Source organism: Serinus canaria, chromosome 24, assembly GCF_022539315.1.
Source record: "Serinus canaria isolate serCan28SL12 chromosome 24, serCan2020, whole genome shotgun sequence".
Taxonomy (NCBI): Eukaryota; Metazoa; Chordata; class Aves; order Passeriformes; family Fringillidae; genus Serinus; species Serinus canaria.
The window spans coordinates 4,600,099-4,610,929 of record NC_066337.1 but is presented as its reverse complement, the minus strand read 5'-3'; positions in this window follow the sequence as shown (position 1 = coordinate 4,610,929).

Here is a 10,831-nt window from a genome sequence, read left to right as displayed (position 1 = left end):
GGGACAACAAAAATCATCCAAAACCACAGCAAAACCGAGTCAGAACTGGTACAAACCCTCATTCCCAGGTTTTGTGCTCTCTCTTTGAAGCAGCCTGCAGGGTTTTAGTCCAGCAAACTTTTAAGAGCCACCCCAGGTGAGCAATAGCAGGAGGAACACACTGCTGGAGGAACCTGCCAACAGCAACTCCCTGGGCTGGAAAGCACCAGAATCCCTTGGGCACGTCAGTGATTTATCAATATTGCACATTGCAGCCCTGCTCACCCTCTGGGCCTTGCTGCAGCTCCTCCTTCTGAGCAGAGCTGGTTTCCTCTGGGGTAACAAAATCCTGGAGGCCAGGGGGTTGATTAGCCTGCTCCCCACCTGCCTTCAGGTGGCTGATCAAAGCTCCCTCCAGCTCCACCTTGACCTTGGCTTGTCCTGCACATTCTTTACCCCTGGGTAATCGTTTCCCACCCTCTGGGTTGTGCTGAGTCTCGTGGAGGGAACCTGCAAGGAAGGAGAGGGCTGATTTCTGCCTTGATAAATGAAGGAAACCAACCTGGTCTGTGAGAACACAGAGCTTCCTCCCACAGATTATCCCGATTTTATTCCTCAGTTATGTCCCTCTGCTGCTGTTGGCCATGTAGATTTGGGCTGGGACATCCATCTAATTCCTGAGATAAATTCAGATCTCTGGACTCCAAGGCAGTGGTGCTGTCCCTGAGCACCTCCCTGCAGCTGAGGAGTTTGTACTGCTCTGCAGGAGGGTTCATGATAAGAAATATTAAAGAGCTGGCCACAGAATTTTCAGAGAAAAATCTCACTATTGTTTTGAGTCTTCCATCCTGCAGCTGAGGGAGCAGAACAAAACACCACTTTTCAAAATCTCTGCCATTTTCCCTTTTTCTCCCTGGCTGGTTCTGTTTCACCAGTGGATAAAGGTCTGCAGTTTTAACAGGCTGCCTCTTGCAATATTCATGTCATACCCCCTTTTCATATTTTTGAAGGGAAAGGAGTAAAAACCTGAGCTGGGTTAAGACATTTGAAATGATTTTTTGAGAGAGTGCTGGAAGCTTTGTAATATTTCCCCTTGAATCTCGTTGCTCCTGTCCCACAGACAGGTCTGTGAAACCTGCAAAGCCTGAGAGCATTTTTAAAAATAACAACACTGTGAGCTGCTTTGGGCAGGGAGGGGAGAGGGGAGAGAACACAGCTTTCTGTGAGGGTAGAAACTCGAGTTGTGCCTGTTGTTACCTGTCTGCACATCCCTCCCCTGTGCAGAGTGGATCACCCTGACCTTTTCTGCCTTCTGGGCTGATGATCCAGCATTTCCCCCCCTCTGCTGGCTGTGAGGGAAGGGGCTGGGATAGGAACTGCAGGATAATGAAAAGGTCACCCCAGCAGCAGCCTCACTTCAGGGGCTGCACAGGCAGCACGTTTTTGGTACCTCACCTTGGTCAGGGAGAACATAATGAGATCAGGAATCAGCACTGAAGGAGGGGCTGGGACAGGAAACCAAAAATCCATGAGATATTTTTGCTGCAGTCCTGAAACCTTTCAGAGCTTTGGTGGCCAGGGCAGAGAATCTGGTTCACAGCCCTGGTTTGGCTCTCAAGGAACCAAATCAGAAGCAAAACTGAGCGAATTCTGCTGGGTGTGTTCAAAAATATCAATTTTCCTCTGGCAGGAGGAGGAAGGGAAGCAGAGCTCAGGGCTGGCTTAGTGACAGCAACCAGCAGGGCTGGGGGGTTTGCCACCAAGGGCTCAAATATTCCTGGGATGGAAGCACAGGTTGTTGGGAGGTGGGGAAGCAGCTCCCTGTGCCCCTCTGCAAGGTGAGGGTGGGATAGGGCTGCTCCTTTAATTATCATTAATTAAATTGTGGTATGGGATGTGCAGGACCCTGCATAAGGAACGGGGTCACCAACAGTTCGTGTCCAGCAGGTCCATCTGCCAAGGAAGATCAGTAATTCCATCAGTAATTCCATGTTCAGGGGGCTGATGGCAGCCAGCTGAACCTGGTGGCTGAAGGAATTCATGGAGGAACCTGAAAACAACCAGAAAAGCTGAAAAACCCCAGAATCCAGGAACATTTCCACAATTTATCAATATTCCACACTGCAGGAATATCAATATTCCTGCCTTGCTCATCCTCTGGGCTTTATTTCAGGTGCCTTCTCCCCTGGCACAGCTCCCTCCTCATCCTCTCACCCTTCTGTCCTGATTCCCTTCTCCTCAGCCTGGAATCCCAGCATGGTTTGGGTTGGAAGGGACTTTCAAGATGATCCTTTTATTTTTCCCGCTATCCCAGGTTGCTCCAAACCCCATCCAAGCTGCCCTTGGACTCTCCCAGGGATCCAGGGGCAGCCACAGCTTCTCTGGGCATCTCACAGGGGATGTGTGAAATTCCAAATCTGGCTCCACAAGCTCCCAGCCCTCCTCAGAGCAGGAATTCCCAGTTCCTCTGTGCTCCAAGAGCTCTGGGCTGGCTCCAATCCTGGATGCTGATCCCCACCATGGTGTAATAACCCTCCCTAAAAATGCACCAGGCCCTTTCCCATGTCGAGGAAAAATAAATTAAAAGAAAAGAAAGAGAAGTGAAAAGTATAAAGGGGATTTCATGGGATTTGAGTGCCAAACTCCAACAGGCTCTTCTGAAAATCCCAGCTTAAAGCAATAGATTTGTGTTCTTGCATTTCTTTCTCCTGATGTCAGTAATAACGATTCCTGAATTGGTTTAAAGATCTCACATATTGCTCCAGGTTTTGTTTGTTCATTTATTTTCTGCGTTTTATGCTCAGAAATTTAATAAAGGGAAAATTCCTCTGCAAAAGAATGGAGGAAAGAAAAGATAAAATCAGAAATAAAGGGCTGAATTTTCATCCCATTTAAATCCACTGCTGATAATTGAAGAGGAAAGCTGTTTTAAATGAAGGATCTCATGGAAAGATTCTGTTTCTGTGTCCCCACTTACATCCTGCCTATTCCAGAAACAGGTTCAAGTGCAGGGCTCTGGCAAAGGCCGAGTTTAACATTCAGCACAGGGCTTCAAGTCCATTCACTCCACTGTGACTTTTTTATTGGGTAAAACTTAAGCCTGAGTCAAGGTCAGTGGAGCTGAAATTAAGTCTGGAGCAAAGCATCTGCTGGAGTGCTTTGCCTGGTCAGAGCTTTTATTGCTCAGCCTGGTCCAGGAGGAGGCTGGGAAGACACAAAATGTGCTGCAGTTCTCCCCATGAAAAGTTCCAGAGACCCCCTGAAGTTTTCAAGTGAAATTATCACTGAGAGGAGGATGAGCTGTACTCTGGATTTCACTGGGATGAGACATGCAGGAACTGAGAGCTCCCTGCTCTGTCTGGGGGATCTGATTCATCCTGAGCTGTCCCTCTCACCCATCCTGCCTGGTGCCACTTCCAGTTTGCACTCTTGGGTTGCAAGAGGGATGAAAACAAAACAAGCCCTAAAACCACACCAGGGGCTCTGGGGTCGGTGTGTCAGCCTTTGATTCAAAGGAAGAGTTTCCAAAAAACCAGCAAGGAATTTCCCTGTGGGGTTTTTTTTAGTCCAAGAGCTCGCAGGAGGCAGCACAGTTAAACCAGCAGTTAAACCTCAGTCCTGGCCACAGCTCAGCCCTGAGCTTGTCCTTCCTGAATGACTCTGAGACCTCCCCAGCTCTGGGGTCACCCCTGAGCCCCCAAGTCCCTGTCAGCTCCTGATCCTCAGGGTGCCCTGGGAATGTCCAGGCACTCCTTCCCCTGAGGATTTCAGGGAGGATGTCAGAACCCAGGATGTTCCTCTGGCTGCCCTGGAGGGCTCCAGACCCTGGCAGGGGGCTCAGAGACCTTGGCATGGAGGCAAAACTATCCATGCCTTGGGTTTGAGCCCATGGAAACAATTCCCAACTTTGTGTGAGCCACAAGAGTCTGAGTGGAATGTTGGTGGATTTATCACAGGGTGAAAATGTAGAATTTTGGGGTTTTTAGAATGGGGGATCAGGAGGAAGGATGGAGGGATTTGGGGGGAGATTCCTCTGGAGGAATTGAGACCCTGGCAGGGGGCTCAGAGACCTTGGCATGGAGGCAAAATTATCCATGCCTTGGATTTGAGTCCATGGAAACAATTCCCAACTTTGGGTGAGGAGTTACAAGCCACAAGGGTTTGAGTAGAATGACAGTGAATTTGTCACAGGGTGAAAAAGATGAATTTTGGGGGTTTAGAATGGGGGTTCAGGAGGCAAGATGGGGGAAATTGGGTGTGTCCTGTCCTTCTTCTCTTGCCCTCCATCTCCTGCTGGGATGGTGGCACTTTTGGATGGGTTTAGAGTAGAAGCTCACTGTCTGACACAGGTGATGGGGATTGGGAAGTTATTGTAAATAAAGCACAGGTAGTTTTTAGTACAAAAAGCCAACAGCACCCCGAGGGCAGGAACTGTGCCACAACCCGACCTGCAGGACAGAGCTCAGCAGGGCAGGGAAGGAATGGAATGGATAAGAGAAAATGAACAACCCTGAGAACCAGAACTGAGCAATCCCAACTTCCTCTTCGAGCACAGGGCTGGGAAAAAGAGACTTTCCAACACCTCGGGGTCATCTCGACCCCAGAGACCCCGTCAGGAGGTGCCCACCCCTCCTGCTGTGCCAGGCCCTGCAGGATCAGAAGCAGCCAGGGGTCCGAGGAAGGCAAACTGCCAGCGTGTTATTAGTGCTGTCAATTTAGCCAGGGATGTTGTGGCACGTGTGTCACCGGCAGAGACAGAAGCTATTATTGAAATGAGATTAGAAGCGTTTTGAAACATCAACAGTGGCATTATGGTTGGTAACATTTCCATCTGAAATAGATGACATTGATGCTATACAATCAACAATGCCACTGGGAATACAATATAGAACTGAAGACTAGATTGTTTTACTCTCTATTGATTTTCCCTTAGTACTTTTTGATTAACTGTCAAATCAATTAGCTCTCCCCACCCAAACATAATAATTTTTGGTGTCCCCCCTCAGAAACTCCCTGTTCAAGAGCAAACAACCCAGAGGAGCTCAAGTGCTCCAAAGTGCTCCGGAACAGAGGAATTGCAGGCAGAGATAAGTCCCCACAGCGAGCCTGCTTCTCCTCACCCTGCTGGAGTCCAGCCATGTTTTTATTGAATCAGGTTCTGAAGCTGTCTGAGGCACTGAGGGATCTGATTATAGCCTTGCCACGATGTCCTTTTAAAATAAAATGTGTGGCATTTTCACAGTGACATAATGTTCCTTTGTCTCAGCAGAGACAGCGTGGCTGCAAGTTTCTTTACCAGCTTGGCCCTTCCCATATTATAAATCTGTAAATCTATAAATCTATAAATCTAAATCTCTAAATCTATAAATCCATAAATCCATCCATCCATCCATCTATCCATCCATCCATCCATCCATCCATCCATCCATCCATCCATCCATCCATCCATCCATCCATCCCCATCAATCCCTCCATCCCTGTGTCCATCCCCCATCCATCCATCCATCCATCCATCCATCCATCCATCCATCCATCCATCCATCCATCCATCCATCCCTCCCTCCATCCATCCATCCATCCATCATCCATCCATCCATCCATCCATCCCTCATCCATCCATCATCCATCCATCCATCCATCCATCCATCCATCCATCCATCCATCCATCCATCCATCCCTCCATCCATCATCATTTCCCAGTCTCTACACAGCCACACACCTTGATCATTTGATCTTGATCCCACAAAAGCCCCACAGAAGCTGTAGGAAAATGTTATTAAAGGTGGGCATTAAGGAGAATCAGTGAGACACCAGGGAATTTGCCCAAAGTCACAAGCAGGCCCCAAACCCACCTGGTTTGCCCAATTTCAAGTCCCTCACCTGGACTGGAATGGTGAGGAAAAAGGGAAAAGAGGTTTCAGTCCATGAAACAGAAGCTGAGAGCTCACCCAGCTCCTGCCACAGCCTCACACCTGAGCAGCAGTGACTGATGGAGCAGCAGCAGGAAACTCAGATCCACACTGAGGCAAGATCCCAAATCCCAGAAGTTCAGGAACCTGCTGGACCTTGTTTTTTCTTGCCCTTTTTATTCATCAACCACTGCCTTGGTTCTACACTTTCTTTTTGTTTCTCCTATTCAAACTGTGCTCATTGTGGGTGTTGAACGTCTCCTGGGGGTGCTGCACATCTCCCCCATGCACTGGGGCTGGCAGAGTGGACAATGAGGAATGTTTGTGTCAGCAGTGCCTGCGGGGCCAGCTGGGACCAGGCTCTGCTTCTGCGGGGTTGTGCAGCCACCCCAGCTCCAGCTGTGGGGCCCTGGCAGCCTGAATGGAGGGGGCAAGGCAGGGAAGGCTCAGAGTCATGGAATTCACAGAATTCCCAGAATTCACAAAGTCACAGAATTCACAGAATCATGGAATTCACAGAATCACAGAATTCACAGAATCATGGAATTCACAGAATTCACAGAGTCACAGAATCATGGAATTCACAGAATTCACAGAATCATGGAATTCACAGAATTCACAGAATTCACAGAATTCACAGTCACAGACTCACAGAATTCACAGAATTCACAGAGTCACAGAATCGCAGAATTCACAGAATTCACAGAATTCACAAAATCACAGAATTCACAGAGTCACAGAATCACAGAATCACAGAATTCACAGAATTCACAAAATCACAGAATTCACAGAATCATGGAATTCACAGAATTCACAGAATTCACAGAGTCACAGAATCACAGAATTCACAGAATTCACAAAATCACAGAATCACAGAATTCACAGAATCATGGAATTCACAGAATTCACAGAATTCACAGTCACAGACTCACAGAATTCACAGAATTCACAGAGTCACAGAATCGCAGAATTCACAGAATTCACAAAATCACAGAATTCACAGAGTCACAGAATCACAGAATTCACAGAGTCACAGAATCACAGAATTCACAGAATTCACAAAATCACAGAATCACAGAATTCACAGAATAATGGAATTCACAGAATTCACAGAATTCACAGAGTTACAGAATCACAGAATGACCTTCAAGATCACCCAGCCCAACCCAGCCCCAACCCCTCACCCAAACCCTGGCCCCCAGTGCCCTGGTGGGCACTCCACCACCTCCCTGGGCAGAACATTCCAGAACTTTCTCACTTTTCTGTAAAAAATATCTTCCTGATATCCAACCTGTATTTCCCTTGGTGCATCTCCAGGCTGTGAGCTCTGGTTCTGTCAGTGCTGCCTGGAGAAGGAGACAATCACAGGGCAGGGGAGTGTCTGGGACAGGTCCTGGGTAATTCCCAATTCCCAATTCCCAATTCCCAGCTCTGTCCCCGCGTGTCCCTCACCACCAAGGCCTTGGGACAACACACGATAAAGATTAATAAAGACACTAATAAAGACTTCCAGTGTTCCACTAAAACCCAGATCACCCAGCCAACCCTTCCAGGCTCCCCCAGGAGGGACAGGGGTCAGTCCAAGGCTGAGCTGGCCCAGAGCTGGGCTCAGGAGCCGCGGTGGAACCAGCTGCTGCCGCCACGCCGCCAGCCAAGACTCTCATTTGTTTTGGCTGGCGCTGAAGAATCAGCTGAGGCATCTCTGAGAACAAAATGGTGCGTGGAACAGGGCCAAGCTGCAAAAGATAAGAAGCAAGAAGAGTCGCAACAGATTATTTGTCTGGTGAAACAGAAGGAGAATCCTGTGGGGGGGGAACGCCAGCGGATCCCGGTCCGGTGCCGCGAGAGGAGGTTCTGTGTGTGCAGCTCCTCCTGGGCTGCACGGGTGTGCTGAGCTGCTGCTGCTGCTCCTGGGGGATGGCAAACTGCTGTGCCAGGAGCCGAGGCAGAGGAGAGCACTGGAGAGGTGGTTCCTGCACGGCTGCAGGGGAGAGGAAGGCTCTGCAGTGACATGGCAACGCTGCCGGGGAGGGATGCGGGATTCAGCCAGGATAAACACCAGGAGCACCAGTCTGAAATAACTGCTGTGCTCTCCTGTCAGCCTGGGAAGGGAGCTGGGGTTGAAGATTAGCCACAGCCTGCCCCGAGTGATTCTCAGCCAGGCAATTAATCTCTCTGGAACTGGACCTGGGATAAATGTTATCAGCTCCTCGTGTGTTTCAAACAGATTGGGTCCATTTTCGCTGTGGCTCTCACACAGCAGGGGAAAAGAGCAGGGGATGCAAGTGAGGAGGGATGGCACCACACAGATCACAGAGCCCCAGCGTGGCTGGGGTCAGAAGGGACCTTAAAGCTCACCCAGTCCCACCCTGACACCTCCCACCATCCCAGGGCGCTCCAAGCCCCATCCAGCCTGGCCTTGGGCACTTCCAGGGATGGAGCAGCCCCAGCTCCTCTGGGCTCCCTGTGCCACGGCCTCCCCACCCTCCCAGGGAGGAATTTATTCCCAGTACCCCATCTAAATCTACCTTCCTCCAGCTCCAAGCCCTCCCTTGTCACCCTAGTACCGCATGCCTTTGGAAATCCAACCCAAAAGAGGAGAAAAACAGGGAATTCAGGAATCAAATATGAGCTTAATAAGCAGTGAGTGAAGGCTGGCACAAATTCAAGGATTAGGTTCTCACCTGACTCACCCCAGTCTGGCTGAAATAGCCTTAAAGCCCCTAAAGTAATTTTTATTCTATGAAAGCACCTAAAGTAATTTTTATTCTATGAAAGCACCTAAAGTAATTTTTATTCTATAAAAGGACCTAAAGTAATTTTTATTCTATGAAAGCACCTAAAGTAATTTTTATTCTATGTCACGTCCTTAGTCAAATGTGGACTTAACTTCAAAGTTAAGCTTAAAACTTAAAAACACTGATTTCTTTTTTAACAACATCTTCTTTTAAGAAATTAGGATTTAACACCAAATTCACTGCAAGTTTTCCCTTTCAAATCTAGCTTCATTCCAGCCCAACCATCAACTGGGAAATAATCCCGAAGAGGAGGCTCTGAGCAGGCACAAACCAACACCCACCTCCAGCCTAAAGAACTGAATTTGCACATATTTTGTGCAAAAAAACCGAAGGAAAATACAATGGCAGTGTCTGTCTTGGTTTCCCAGCCCTGTGAGGGGATGCAAGAAGACAGATTGCTCCTCCCTGTGAACCCAGGCTGCCTCAGCGTGCAGCATCTCTTAAAATTCAGGATGTTAAAGCCCTTATGATAAACACATCTCTGCAGCCAGAGGGATTTTTAATCTCCCTTGATTTACAGGCATTTCATTGCGTTTGAGTATAACTTATTTTAATAGCCTGGTGGAAATTGCAGCAGGGGCTAATTAGAGCAACGAAGTTAGTTAGATTTGTGTGCATTTGGAAAACAGGCTGCATCTTTTTTAATAGGATAATCTAAATGGATCACTCTGACCTGCAGAGTTTCCCTGGAGGTACCAGGACACTCCTGCACTTCTCTGAGTGAGGTAACTCCCTTGGAATTAGGGGGACAAAGATCATTTATCCCTGCCAGGGCCAGGTCCTACAAATTTGTGGGCAACTCCCCTTCCCACAGGAATACTGGGCAGCTCAGAACCTGGCAGGACTGAACACTGAGAGGGAAAAAAACTCTGCTTTCACTGCCATGTCATTCATAGATGCTCAAGGTGCCAGCAAGCCCCACTGCTTGGGGTTTTTAAGCCTCACAGTCGTGGTCTTAAACTAAATTACAAACCCAGCCCAATCTGACTTGCTTCAACACCACCAGCCTGGTTTGAATTTTTCTCAACCCGAGGTCGTAGGCTCCAGCTAATTCAAAACACGTTGTGGAGGTCAACAAACCTGTCCCTGCCTCTCCCTCTTGTCTAATCCCTCCAGGTGAGTTCTCAGACCCAACCATCCCTGGATCCTTCTAGATAATGAACATTTTGGGGGTACTGAGTCGTTCTCGGGTATTTTAGGGTAAGTCACATTCTACAAGGAGAATTTATTTTAAAGAATTTATTTTAAAGGAGAATTTATTTCTGCACGACCAGATGGGAGGAGCAAACAAAGGATTGACCAGACACCATTCTGCTCCCTGCCACCATCCACTGAACCCTCCCAAGCCTCTGTGGACCCACTTCTAAGAAAATTACCTGACTTCCAACAATTTAAAGGAGGAAAGGAAAAATCATCCCTGCATTCTGCTTTTCCAGGGTTTCCCTGCCTCACACTGGAACAGGAAAAGTCCACCTGGGCTCTAGGAAAAAAACCTGGGGAGCATCTTTGATCCCCTTTGAAATTTCCACAGAAGGATTTCATTTAATTTTCCAGGCTTCTCTGCCTTTCTCCTGCAATAATGGCTGATATCATTTAGTGCAAAGCACAACGACAGCCATTAAAAATGGTTATTAGTCTGGAACTGCCTTCCTAATAGGAAACACACATGGCACATTCTGGGAGTTCAATGGTTTTTAATAGACTCGGAGGAAAATGCCACTGTGACCCTTATTCTTCAGGAGGGAGGGAGGCAGACAGGCAGGAATTCCTTCCTTGGGCTGAGATTTTGCCCTTAGGCAGAGCCTTGGGCGGGAGGTGGAGCAGCTCCACGGCTGCCCTGGGGAGGGACAGAGCCTCTGAAACGCTCCTGGGAGGATCTGCAGCTCTGCTGCAGGGGAGGAGGATGCATCAGCGCTGCAGCATCCCCGCTCAGCTGGGGCGCGGAGCCGGCTCGCAGACTGACAGCCTTCTCCTCCCTCTCCAGCCTTCTCCTCCCTCTCCAGCCTTCTCCTCCCTCTCCAGCCTTCTCCTCCCTCTCCTGCTTCTCCTCTTCTCTTTCCCCCTTCTCCCTTTCCTTTCCCCGCCTCTCCTCCCTCTCGCTTTCTCCTCCCTCGCCGGCAGTCTCATCCCTCTCCTGCCTCTCTC